Source organism: Lates calcarifer, linkage group LG5 (assembly GCF_001640805.2).
Source record: "Lates calcarifer isolate ASB-BC8 linkage group LG5, TLL_Latcal_v3, whole genome shotgun sequence".
NCBI classification, from domain to species: Eukaryota; Metazoa; Chordata; class Actinopteri; family Centropomidae; genus Lates; species Lates calcarifer.
In genome coordinates this window covers 1,612,787-1,625,602 of record NC_066837.1, presented here as the reverse complement: position 1 = coordinate 1,625,602, position 12,816 = coordinate 1,612,787, and the positions used below count along the sequence as shown (strand labels likewise).

Here is a 12,816-nt window from a genome sequence, read left to right as displayed (position 1 = left end):
GTTCCACAAGTGCGTCGCATAAAATAAGCTTCACTGATCTTTGTTCTTTCTCTACGAACACAAGCAGGGTCTGGTTTACCATCTTATCTTCAGGTTAAGCTATTTAAGGTTTTGATACTGATTTTTATTTTAAGCTGTAGATGTGTCTTATTTTATAGAAGTCAGAGGGTCAGAGTTTCTGATTACACTCAGAAACTTCCTCTGTCCATCACCAGCTCTGCAGAAATCCCCAACACAAAGTCTTCCTCATTTTTCGGGACTAAAACTGCGAGTCTTAATGTGTAAATCAAGCAAACTGAGACAAATATGTTTTCCTTTGATAAGTTGAATTTCACTTCTGCTGCCAGCTGCTCTCTCTCTCTCTCTCTGTCTCTGTCTCTCTCTTGCTCTCTCGCTCATTGTGGCTGCAGCCGAAGGTTTTTAAGCCGTCGTACGTGAGCCGCATGGCTAAACGTCTGCTGGCTTTGAAACAAACAAGCCCCCGCGAACGCTTTAAGTATATTATCAGCCAAGTTCTTTTAGGAACGTATTGCTAAAGGAGCTTACCATTTAATTAATGTAACTTCGGTGAGATTACACCCCGGCCCAGGCTTGTAAGCAGAGGCAGAGTCTTATTGACCTCCTATGCAAGAGCTTAAAGACACAAGAATGGCGTTTTTACTCAACTTTGATGGGATAACTAGTATAATCTTTCACAGGGAACGGAGGAATAAAGTGTTTTAAACATAATACCCTCCCAAACTCTGAGTGCGGCCTGTGTGACGCTCGAGTGCCGCACTGACGCAGCAACTTTCCCCGACTTTTTAGAGACTAAAGAGACGATTCTTCAGGCCTGTTTAGCTGTGAAATGATGCAGATAAAGCAGGAAACAAGGAGACGCGTGGTGACGTTTGTTGGTTGTTTTTAAGGAAAACCTGATTCATGTTCACTAAATGCACCTGATCTGAGGCTGTGCAAGAGATTATGTAATTCTCAGACAAACAGCAGTTTTAGCAGTTTATCAGCAGAGCATTAACATTTAATAAATGGTTTATTAGACGAGTTGTGAGCAGCTGAAAGTGGATCAATACAGATAATGAAGAATTATCTCTATATTTTAATTAACATGTAAAATCTCCTTTTATCTGCTGCATTTTAAACTAAATGTTTATCTACTGCTTGTAAATGCCAAATAATGAGGGTTAAAGCAAAGACAGTATACATGTTAAAATAATGTGTGTTTAGGTTTGATATGATTTTGATTTTTATTTAAAATGCATGTGTTTATTCTCACTTTAAAGTCAATAACACGTCATATAAAGTGAATTTTAAAATGTTAAAGCTTAAAAACGCAATAATCCTTAAATGTAACTGTTTATTAACAGAGAGTTTGATGTTTGATGAGGCAGTTTATTCCCTTTTCTACTTTTTTCAGCCTGATACACCCTCCCAGATGTTACCCTCCCCTCCACCTCACCCCTCCTCTCTTTCTATCTCTTTTTTTTTAGTTTTCAGTGTCGCCCTTTCAAACATTCTTTAACAGTGGGATAAAGGGGGGACGGGGAGGGATTGGGGGAGATTAGGCTACGGGATCCTCCAGGCATTGTCTGAGAATCTGCAGATAAAAAAAAGGCATTGGTTTGGTTTTGATTTGGTGGGATGGGGGCAGGGAGGAGGGGGGAGGGGCAGATACAGGGGGCAGGTGGTGTTTCAGAATAAAAGCGTCTTGATGTTTGGATGTGACGGACGAGACGAGACGCTGAAGGAAAAGATGTGTTTCCTGTTTTTATTTTGAGAGGATTTAGAAAATGAAACTTCGTATTGATCTCTGCTGTTATTCAGATTCTCTTCAGCCAGTGTTTATTACTGTAGATTACCTAAAGGCCACTGGTTTTAACTTTAGATGAAGAGAATAAAAAACTAACTCTAACCCAGCTCATCACTCACATTAAGACCATATTTTTTGTGTTACAAGTTTTCTGAAATGTTAGATTTAAATGCTCAAATGAGTGATTATATTACATTAACTTTTAGAGCAGAAAACTGAACATTGGATAAAAGCAGGTTCAAAATTCTTGTCTCATTATGTTGACGTATTAGAGTCAGAGGTTTTTACAGAGAAGGATTTTGGATATCTTCTTTTATCGCTCCATGAACAGCCATAAAAAGACAGTTTTTGCCATGTTTTTAGGAATAAAATGTTCTATAAATCAGGCTGTGAAAGATATATGAACAAACCTCTTGCTGAGTATGAGCTGTTAAAGATTAGTTCAGTTAAATTCCATACATGTCTAATCACTGTTTACAGACACAGCATCTGTTTTGTTCCTTGCTGCCATCTTTTTTTTGGGGAAGGTTTTAGTCGCACTTCTTTCAGCATTTTCAGATTAGAAGGGTCTCGCTGAAAGCTCGACCAGGAAGTGTCTGCACGTCATGTGACACGTCTGAACGAATCATGTTGTCAGAATTCAACACCAAACAACTGCTGTGTCTCAGTGTTTAATATCAGAGTTTGACGAGAGGGTCGATGCCGCTCTCAGTTAGCCGTCTGTTAGCTTAGCATAAAGACTGGAAACAGGTGGAAACTGTTAGCCTGGCTCTGTCCAGTGCAGTGTATATTACCCATGATCCTCTCCTTCTGCTGTGGCTGTCTCTAACTCTTGATGTTTCCGTCAGTTTCCTGGATCTCAGAGAGGAACTCTGGTTTTTAACTGATCTCCAGTTCAGCTTCAGTCTGAACTCTCTGGGTCTGATTCCAGCAGTTTAATCTGCTGACTCTCACTCAGTCAGAGGGAGATCGAACCTGAACAACCACAGGTACAGAGAAACAACAGGTGTTCAGACAGAGGCTGACGCTGAGATATTAAGGTTAAATATTTACATGTTGTTGTTTTAAAGTCTGATTTTCCTCATTGTGTTTTCTCCAGTTGAATTAAAATCACTTAAACGTCACGTTTTATTTCTAATTGTTGTAGAAGTCATTTGTTATTTTCCTGTTTCGTTAAGGAAAGAACTCGTTTAACAGCTGAGTGAGGTTCAGAGGACTCTCTCTCTCTCTCTCTCTCTGTCTCTCTCTCTCTCTCTCTCTCTCTGTGTATTGATCAGCTCATGTACTTGTATTGATGAAGCTATTAACACTGGTCAGAGGTGGACGACAGAAAAGCAGTGATTGATGGACTAATTAAGATTAATGAGGAGCTCATTTCTTTCATTCTTCGTTTTTCCCTCTTTCTTTTTTCTTCCTTTCTTTCTAGCTTCCTTCCTTCCTTTTTTCTTTCTTTCCTTATCTCTCTGACTTTCTGTTTTTCTCATTCTTTTTCTTTCTTTCTTTCAGTTTTTTCCCTCTTAGTTTTCTTTCTTTCTTTTCTTTCTTTCAGTTTTTTTCTTTCTTCCCCTCTCTCTTTCTTTATTTTCTGTTTTCTCTGTCTTTCCCGCTTCCTTCCTTCCTTCCTTCCTTCCTTCCTTCCTTTCCTTCTTTCTTTCCCTCTCAGTTTTTCTTTTTCTGTCTTTCTTTCTGTTTTTCTCCCTCTCTTTCTTTCTTGTATGTGAACACAAAACAAATGTTTTCATCAGAACTGTGAGTCAATCAGTGATATCGTACCCTGATTATTGATGTAAAGCTGATATCCGATCACATTAATCGATCAGCTGTGATTGGTGTGTGTGTTTCCTCAGCAGGTGGTTATCAGCTGCTCGTCAGCAGCCTCCATTCTCATGCTCATATCAGTTAATTAGCACCGACTGAATCTCTGCTCAGTAATCTGCTTCCATTCACGTGCTAAAGCAGCCGTCCCTTTAACTTAAGTAGTTGTTATTTCCTATTGTCTTTAAATGCCTCTTGGTTTCAAAACATCCACATGCATCTGACAAACAGCCGCGTGGATTCAACAGGAAGAGGAATTATTCGGTTGTTTTTCTACATTTGTTATCACTTTTCTCTGCTCGTATTCGTCAGAGCTGATGAGTTCTTCCCCTGTAGTTTTAAAAACAGTAGTTAATGTTAAAAATAAATTTAAAAAACTGGGCGTCTGTATAAAAAAGGCCACCAGTCTCAAAAACAGGAAATCTTTTAGCATTGTGAAGCATAGTCGCGTGTTACTCATTACTGCTGGTGTTTTCCATCAATAGAAATTAAAAAAAGAAAATCATTTGGCGTAAAAAGGTTAAAAAATGTCAGTTTTTACATTTTTCTAGGCTTTTATTGTGAAATCTGAAGTTGATTTCCTTTTATTGTGGCTGCAGTTCTTCACCAGAGTCGTGCAGCTGATAAAAAAGACGTAATTCAGATGCATTTAAACATATTTCTGACAGTTCATTAGAGTTTTTCCCAGCTCTTTATTAATTTAATGATCTGTATCATGAGTAGAAACGTGTCCCGCGGGCTCAGGCGCCTCCTCCGTGTCCTGTAATGGAGTTAGTTCAGCCATTAGCTGAGCAGATTGATTCATTACGCTAATGTGAGTCTAACCCTGTTGGCCCTGTTGAAATGCGTGCAATATGACACTCCTCAAATTTGTTCTAACACATGCCCTGGGGAGCCAAACACAGCCGCTGCTAATGGGGGAGGTGGAGCCAATTATGCAGAGAAGAGCCGACTGTCAACAGATATTAGGACAATATCTGCTGCTGCTGTGGGTGTCAGCCCCCCCGCCTCCTCTAACACAACAAATTCACAGCTCCTCTTCCAGCTGCTCGCCTCAAACTCCATCTCATCAGATCTCATATTTACCCAGACTGAAGTCGACTTTTAAAAAACAAATTCAAATAAAAAATCTCACGTGGTTTAAATTCACACATAGGAACAAGCTTTTCCATGTAATATTCATTTATTTAATTGTTTGTTTACATTGAAATTATAAGCAGCTAGAAGAAAGGAACACGCAACTATAAACAACATAAGAAATGTAAAATAATGATACAAAATATGGACCAAATAACACCACACTGCATAAATAAGTCCAGATAATACTGGCACATGTGATAAATCTGTATAGAAACACATTTAAAATCTCTTCCATGTAATATTAATTAGTTTATTTGTGTATTTATCAGGGAGTCGCCCCCTGAAAATAGAATATAACATAGACATGACATTTATAAACAGCTAGAACAATAAGAATATTTACAGAAACAAAAACATCATGTAGGACTGTGACATGTGACACAGTCTCATAAAACAAAGAAACATAAAGAATATAAGATAATAATAAAACATGGACCATGTTACAAAATAACCTCAGATATTCAGATAGAAACACATTTGAAACATAACTTTACATGTGACTCATTCTGCATGCACACGTTTGTCGTTGTACATTTAATATGTGATATATAATATTTCTCATTTAAACAACACATTTCATTTAATCTTCTCTGCTTTGAATCAAGCTGCACAAACATAAACACATCTGTGTTTCTGGTCTGATTTCTAAGTAGGAGGAGAAATAATAAAGAAAACACAACAGTTAACATGTATGATGTTACATGTGATTTAATATGTTGAGTTTACACTTCACATGGGAAAACCCTCCATAAAACCCTGGATATATTTGGTCTCTATGAAAGTTTGGGTTCTCTGCTGCTTAAAATTTAAGCATTTCTATTCTCCAGATAAACGTATCTGACTTCTTTTTGTGCTTTTATCTTTAGCTTTTACATTAAACCAGAATTATCCCTGACAGTCTGAGGTTTAAAGCTCTTATATGTCAGAAATGTAAAGATGATTCTAAATATATCAGGAGCTGTAGTGTAGTTAGAATCTCTGTTGAATCTCTTCAGCTCAGGTTGACTCTGGAGGTAAAGAGGGCGACGTTACGAGAGGAAGCGACTCTCGAGTTTGAGGTAAAAGCTTTTTATTTATCCGTCCTCTCCTGGTTTTATCTCCCATCTGAGGGTTCGCAGGAGAAGGGAGGGAAGCGGTGCGTCTGTGGCGGGCGGAGATAAGGCCTGTTGTTGTGGGTGGGGGGGTCTTATTTACCTGTAAGCTGAAGGGGGGGGGGCTTTCAGCTCCCTGCAGGCTGCTGCTTTACATTGAGAAACCTCCTGCCCCCCCGCTGCTCCGTCAACACCAGGACCTGAGGAACATATGGTCTCAGCTCATCTGTAGGTTCAGATTCCTTCAGTGTTCGTGGTCCAGGAGCTGAATCCTCCTCAGAGGCCTCCTCTCTGAAACAGACAGACCTGATCATTACAATCAGTAAAAACACAGTACAACAGTTTCACATTAAAAAAATCAATGTTTGAAGTTCAGTTTGCTGAAACAGTTTGTTTAAAGGAGCATTACACCACATAAAGAAATAACATGGACTGAACTCATCTTTTCTCTTTGTGTGAGAAAAGAAGGAAATTAAAGTGATAAACTACAGTAAACTACAGTAAACTACAGTAAACTACAGTAATGGTTCCTGTCCTCTGACTGGGACAAAAATGATGTATTTGTTTGTTTAGTATGAAAATCAGATTTAAATGAAATTTAATCAGGTGATTCATCTGAGTTAATGTAATGTCTGATTTTGTTTGTGCATTACTTATTATTGTTGTCTGGTGAATCTACATGTGTGTAATTACTGGTGTTTACATTATGGTGAAAACTGCAGTAAACATTATTATGATTAGTGTTTATTTATTGATTATTGGTTTTGGTTCGGTTCAGAAAAGGTTGAAAAATGGGTGAAAAGTGTGAAAAGCTCAAGTTTATTTTCAGTTTTCAGCTTCAGAAGCAAAAAAACACGTGAAAATATTGACTTTAATCGATTAATCAGTTAATCCATCAATCATTACAGCCCTACTTTAAATACTGGTTATTAGAATATGTAGGCTGAATATTAGACTCCTGAGCTTCCAGACAGGTAAAGCAGCTGAGCAGGTGAGCTCCGAGGCTCCGCCCTCCTCTCAGCAGCTCATGTGTGAATGTTTTTTTGGAGCGTTTCCTGCTGTTTGCTCATTTGTGTGAATGAAGAAAAAGAGTCAGTGTCCAGATTGCAGTACATCTGCTGTCTTTCGGCGGCGTGGCGAGGCCGGGCGGTGGCGGCGGCGGCGGGGCCAGGCTTCGCAGGTGCTGCTCCTTCCCCCCCGAAGGCCACATTCTTCTATAGCCCGAGCAAACGGGCCTGTCCCACCGCCGACTGGCCACTGCCCCGGCAACACGCATTGTTGCTGTATGCAAATCCGCTCACACTGGGACAGAGGCTCAGGGAGGGGGTATCCTGAGCTCGAGGGTGGGGGGGTGGAGAACGGAGGCCGGGGCCAATAAATGAAAGTTTGCCTTAAATCCTCCGGGATAATAGAGGCAGAGGTTGGGGCCGAGCCTCGAAGCCGAAATAAACAGAGGGATTACTCCTCGGTTTTGCATCACTCACTCTCCTCTGGGTGGCCCTTAACCGTCAGGAAAGCAAAGAGGCGAGAGGCGAGAAGATGGGGAGGGAGGGATGGGGGGATGGGGGGGTGGCGAGAGAAGAAAAAACGTTTAACGCATGGACATTCACACAGCACATAGGGGGGAAAAGAACTGAGCCTAATTCCATCAAAGACTGAGAAATTAGCAATTAATTTATTCCAACCTCCCCGCCCCGGCTCCTTTTCTATTTTCAGCCCAATTGTTGGTGAGTTCTGCAACATCTGGTCCAGAACAGTCACTGTGCCTGATGACTGATGCACCCTCCATTAAAGCAGAATGGCAGAGGAAAATCTTCCCTTTCTCATTCATTTCTTGTCCATGGGAGATTAGTTTGGTTCGATGTGAAAAAAGTAATCATTAAAAATGTTGCTCTTTTTGCAGGCCATGCATAACCACCGCGGGCAGCGCTCTTTATTTGCAATTGTAATTTAAAGAATAATTAAAGAAGTTAAATGATTCTGTAAATGTAGAACAACTTGAGTCTTTGTGCTCAAGGGTGCATGAACCTGCGCCTTATGGCTGGTTGCTCCGATAAACTCGGTAATGAAAGAATGTAGCGCCACGCTAATGACTACATTTTTCAAGTGTTTTGGATTTGCTCGCTCTCCCGTCTTCCCGACTTTAATCTGGGGGCGGGAGGAGAAGCCACAATGAAGCGTTTTTTAACCAAATTAGCAAAAAAATAAAATATCGATTGACTGATTCGCTGATTGGAAAATGTCAAAAGCAGCAGTCGGCACTGACCACAAACAGTCCAACAACATCAACTGTTTTCTTGTGTAATCAGTTAAACATGTGCTCTATAAAACAGTAAAAAAAGACGAAGACGATGGCTTCTTGTTGCTCTTTGTCCAAAGATTTAAGACAAGAAAAAGCAGCAAATCCTTGCTTGAAAAATTACCTAATAATGAATAAATTCTGGGAATAGTTGCCAGGCCCAGAAAAAGCATTGAAATGAATAATATGTGGTAGTTTCTGTCTAAACTCTGTTGTTTTCCCCACTTCTAACTAAGAACATCTGCAGATCTGCTCTGATTTTATTAAAGTTTGAACATTAGTACAGTTTTTCTTTTTCTTTTTTTCGCAGATGATCAGAAAATCCTTGACTCAGCATCTTCAAATCAAATCTGGAGCCGCTGCTTTGTCCGATGTAATGTGGTGAGTGGAGCAGAAATGGCCTCATATCAATCACATCAACCTGTTTTTGAGCTGCACCACCAGCTTATATACACCTCCCAATCCCCACCACCCTGCTCTGGTGGAAATGAGCTGTTGACATTATTTAGGGTCATTGTCCACGATAGCAGGGCCAACTGCTGGGATTTAGCAGATAAACCTTTCCTCTGAGACCTGCACATCCATTACACATTTCACTACATCAGTTAGCCACTTCACGTCGGTCCGCAGAGCCCCCGTATTCTACCAGAAAAGGCCTGAATTAAACAAATCTTTACTGCAGCTGAAACTGTGACGTGTGAAAATCTTCCTGACTGGGAGGCGATGGAGAGGCAGTGATGGTGGCGTCCCGTCGCTCAGCAGCTCCTGTGGAGGTGACCTTGAGGGCTGTGGTTGTTCTGTGCAGGTCCAAGGTGTCGCTGTGGGAAACTGAGCCCGAGCTGGAGCTGAAACCAGGCCTGTAGTGCTCAGGAAACCCTCCCAGGAGGAACGGAGAAATATAAATCCATCAGCAGGCACTCCAGGCAAATGTAGCTTTTATTTTTCCTTTGAAAAAACATCCTTGTCAGGTTGTTTCTTTGGCTAGTGTGAAGGAAAATAGGAAATTATAGCTGTTAATCCTGAAGACATGAAGCTACTATTCTGAAGGCTAGCACAGTTCATTGCAAGTTAGCTAAATTTATTTTACTTCTATTTAGCCAGTTCTTAAAGTCATGGGGGGCTGGATGAATTCAAAATCAAAATTTGATTTATTAAAATTCAGAAACACTGTGCTTTTTTGGGGGGACTGAGGGTTTAGGGCTTCTTGACAAATAATTGTACCAACTGAGTTTAGCTAGTTAGCCTAGCTGACCCTAGAGCAAATATGGCAGACTATAATACACCATACAAGCCTTTACCTAAACTTAAATATCTATAATTACTAACCTTAAATCCAAACTTTGCATTTCTATGGAGCTAAACCCTTCCATCTACCCTACAACTACTTCTGTTAGCAGTCTGCGATTATCTGTAAACAAGCTGTTAGCAAGTTAGCTAGGTTTGACTTTGACTACAGTTAAAGAGGGACTGGATGAATTCAAACACTACACACTTGGTGGAATAAAACGCAAAAACACGGTGCTACAGACAATTTCTTTCTTTCTTTTTGGGGCCATTGAGAATTTAGGCGTCTTAGACGACAGATTTTATTACTTGAGTTTAGCTAGTTTAGCCTAGCTGGATAGTTTAGCCTAATCCAGGATAGTGTTGACATTGTCTTTTCCCATGATCCTCTTGGCAACATCCCGCCGTAGGCCCGACGTGACAAAAAAAATCTTGAAAGAACACAAAGGCACAAAGAGGCGGAGGGCGCGGCGGCAGAGGCTGCTGGTCTCTGGGCCCGACAGAGGACTCGGCTTCGCCAATGCAGCCGGGCCACTCCAATTCTGAGCGAATGCTAATGAGATTGCTCTGATCCCTCCGGTGCTTCCCATGTTTTCAACACCTTCAAGGACCACATGGCGCTCGCAGCATAAAGACAACTAAATGAGAAATCTGAACGTTTTTTTGTGACGCCGGGGGCCTCTTCGCTTTTCAACCTGGCCGCCCATTCAGTACACCTCCCCCCCTGGAAAAAAAAAAAAAGATAAGAAAGAGAGTGCTACAGGGGGTGTGGATGAGTAAACTTTTCAGGAAAATGGCATATTTGCGAACCTGAAGTAATAATCAATTTATGGCCACGCAAGGGCGAAGCCTTTGACGCAGGGAGAATCGTGGGTTGGGGAAATTGAAAAGGGTGAGGGAAGGAAGGAGGGGGGGAGGGAGATGCTCAAATTTGGAGGCTGTTTCTCACAAACCGCTGTAATGAGATCACTAACATCTTGAGCCGGCCTCCACTATAGCCGCCAAACAACAGGCTCCCAGATGAAAGGTGAATGGGCCTAGGTTCCCGCTGGCTGGTTCAGAAGCACTTTAATAGCACAGCGCCCTGTGAAAGGTTCCCGGGCAGTAGCTCATATTAGCGGCGAAGCACACTGCTTAATAGGATGATGCCTTTTGGCTTTTGTCATGAGATGATTAAGGGCTTCGTTGTCACCGGTGCCTGTTGAGCACAAGGCACTAGAATCCACTCGGCCGGGCTTTATTGTCTGAGCCTATGTGGTAGGAAAAAGAGGGGGTGGCTTTTGATGAAAACACCTCTCAGGGATCTATCAGGTGAGCTCTGCTTTGGAGTCTTCAAAATATCTCAAGTGCTTTGTTTTCCTCTAAAGACCCTTGAATCTGTCATCATTTCCAGACAAAGACAAACAGCGCACAAGAGATGAAACTCGCCGATAATGGTCCTCGAATAAAGACAATATGTACGCACGTCTGTAATTAATTTACGTTATTGTAGCAGGTAGATTAAGGTCGTTTTTTTATGTTAAAAGCTTTAAAAGGCAACGAAACTAAATCTCAACCTTTTATTGAATCTAAAAATCTTATTTTCTGCGTCTTGTTCTAAGATACCAACCCTCACGAAAAAGGGAACAAGTGGAGTTACATAACAAGCCGGATCGTTTTCTTCCTTTACGAGAGCTTTATGAGGCTAAATCGCTTGTTTTTGTAGCATTTCTACAAATCTCAACGCGCTCAGCCAATCGTAAACGTTTCTGTCAGGTTTAGCAACAATCCCCAGGCAAAAAAAAAAACCCAACGAAAAGGTGTTAAATGAGAAAATAAGAGCGAGATAGCGTCGTACAATCAGAGAGAGGGCGATTGAGCAGAATGAATGTTGGCCAGATTGACGTTAAACACAGAATGCACTATGTCCATTTTTTTTTTTTTTTTTTGGCAATCAATGCAGGTCCTTTCAATCAGGAGAGCTTTATACTCGGGATTAGTTTTGGTGACTTAAGAAGCTAGACTACCTCCGTACCCCCACCATCTGCAACTGCCACCCCCCTCCTCTCACAAAAATAGCACAAGGATACTGCCAGCCTTTTCACTCCCTCCCTAACAAGGCGGCTCCAAAGCACAGGCCCACTCCAAGTAATTAAATCAATCCCTTTGTGTTCCCCAATATTCCCCTTCAGTGGGTGACTGCCCAAGATCTGATTATGGTTCTTCATGCATATTCAGGCTGAAGCTACAACTTGTCTAAAACAACCTCTTTACTTTTAATACTCGCGTCACGAGCAGCCAACATGCACCGATTTCCTCTTTTTTCTTCGTTATAACCCCCTAAACTTTTACATATATCCTCACCACCGCCACCAGCAGACGTACGCTTTGCAGGGGCTGTGAAATGAGGAGCGGTCACTGAACTCTGGAGGCTCAGGCATATTTAAGAGAAAGCCGTAAGATGAGGAGAAGTTAGGGTCAGAGCCCGAAAGACAAATTGGATTAGCAAGTATTGGATTAAAGGTAAAACGGAGGGATAACAAACAAGAAAAGCTGCCTGTGATCACAGGGTTTAATATATTTCTTTTCCTCTCCGATCCCTTTCTTCTCTCCTCCCCCCGTCCTCCCTCCCTTTTTCTTTCTTTCTTTCTTTTCGAGTAAAGATCCCAGGCTTAAGACAGACTTATTAAAACTGGGATTAATTTGTAATGCTCCCCTAACCCTCGGGGTCAACCAAAGATTTGTTATCTAAAGCAAACAGGAAAAAATGTACTATAACAACACAACAAGGGCTTTAAATCCATGTCTGTGGGGCTTCTGGGAGATTTTAGCTTTGTACCAAAGGTGTTATCCCTGAGATATTTATTTGAGCAGGTGAAGAAAACCTTCTTAGGACAATCTGGATGTGGGTAAATATAATAATTGCTGCTCAATTGCTGCAGTTATAGAGCTGTTTCCTGCTTCAAAAACCAACAATAAACTGAGGTAAATGCTAAAGAGTGGCCAGTAAATTGAGATAAAGTGATATCTGTGATCTTGGTAACAAAAAAAGACGAGAAACAAATACACTCCTCTTCCTTTATTCAGAAAATGTCCTGTTTTTAATCAGCGGGTGATGAGAGGTAACGGTGTTGAGAGAGAGAGCAGGCCACTCTCATTAGCCTTATCTTTTTAATGTAGCACTGACTCAGATTGTGATCTTAATCTTATTTGGTTATGGAGGCTTCGTCGCTCCCGACAAGCACAAAGACCTTTCTTTTTTTTTTTTTTTGTGGTGGTTTGGGGGTGGGGGGCAAATCCGAGAGCGCCTTGTTGTCTGCGATGGCTTTTGGGTTTGTTCCTCGGGGTCGTGATTCGAGGGGTCGAGTTGACCGAGCAGCCTTAAATCTCTTGGCCTGTCG

The 12,816-nt window shown here is 41.3% G+C and overlaps 1 long non-coding RNA gene across 1 annotated transcript in view; it reads left to right on the top strand.

Annotated features, from left to right (window-relative positions):
* Positions 1 to 9,655, top strand: part of LOC108882535 (uncharacterized) — a 39,342-nt gene extending 29,687 nt beyond the window's left edge. The window contains exons 3-4 of the long non-coding RNA XR_001960807.2: positions 8,463 to 8,533; positions 8,835 to 9,655. This is a non-coding gene — a long non-coding RNA (uncharacterized LOC108882535). The remainder of the gene's footprint in view (positions 1 to 8,462; positions 8,534 to 8,834) is intronic.
* The last annotated feature ends 3,161 nt before the right edge of the window (positions 9,656 to 12,816 follow it).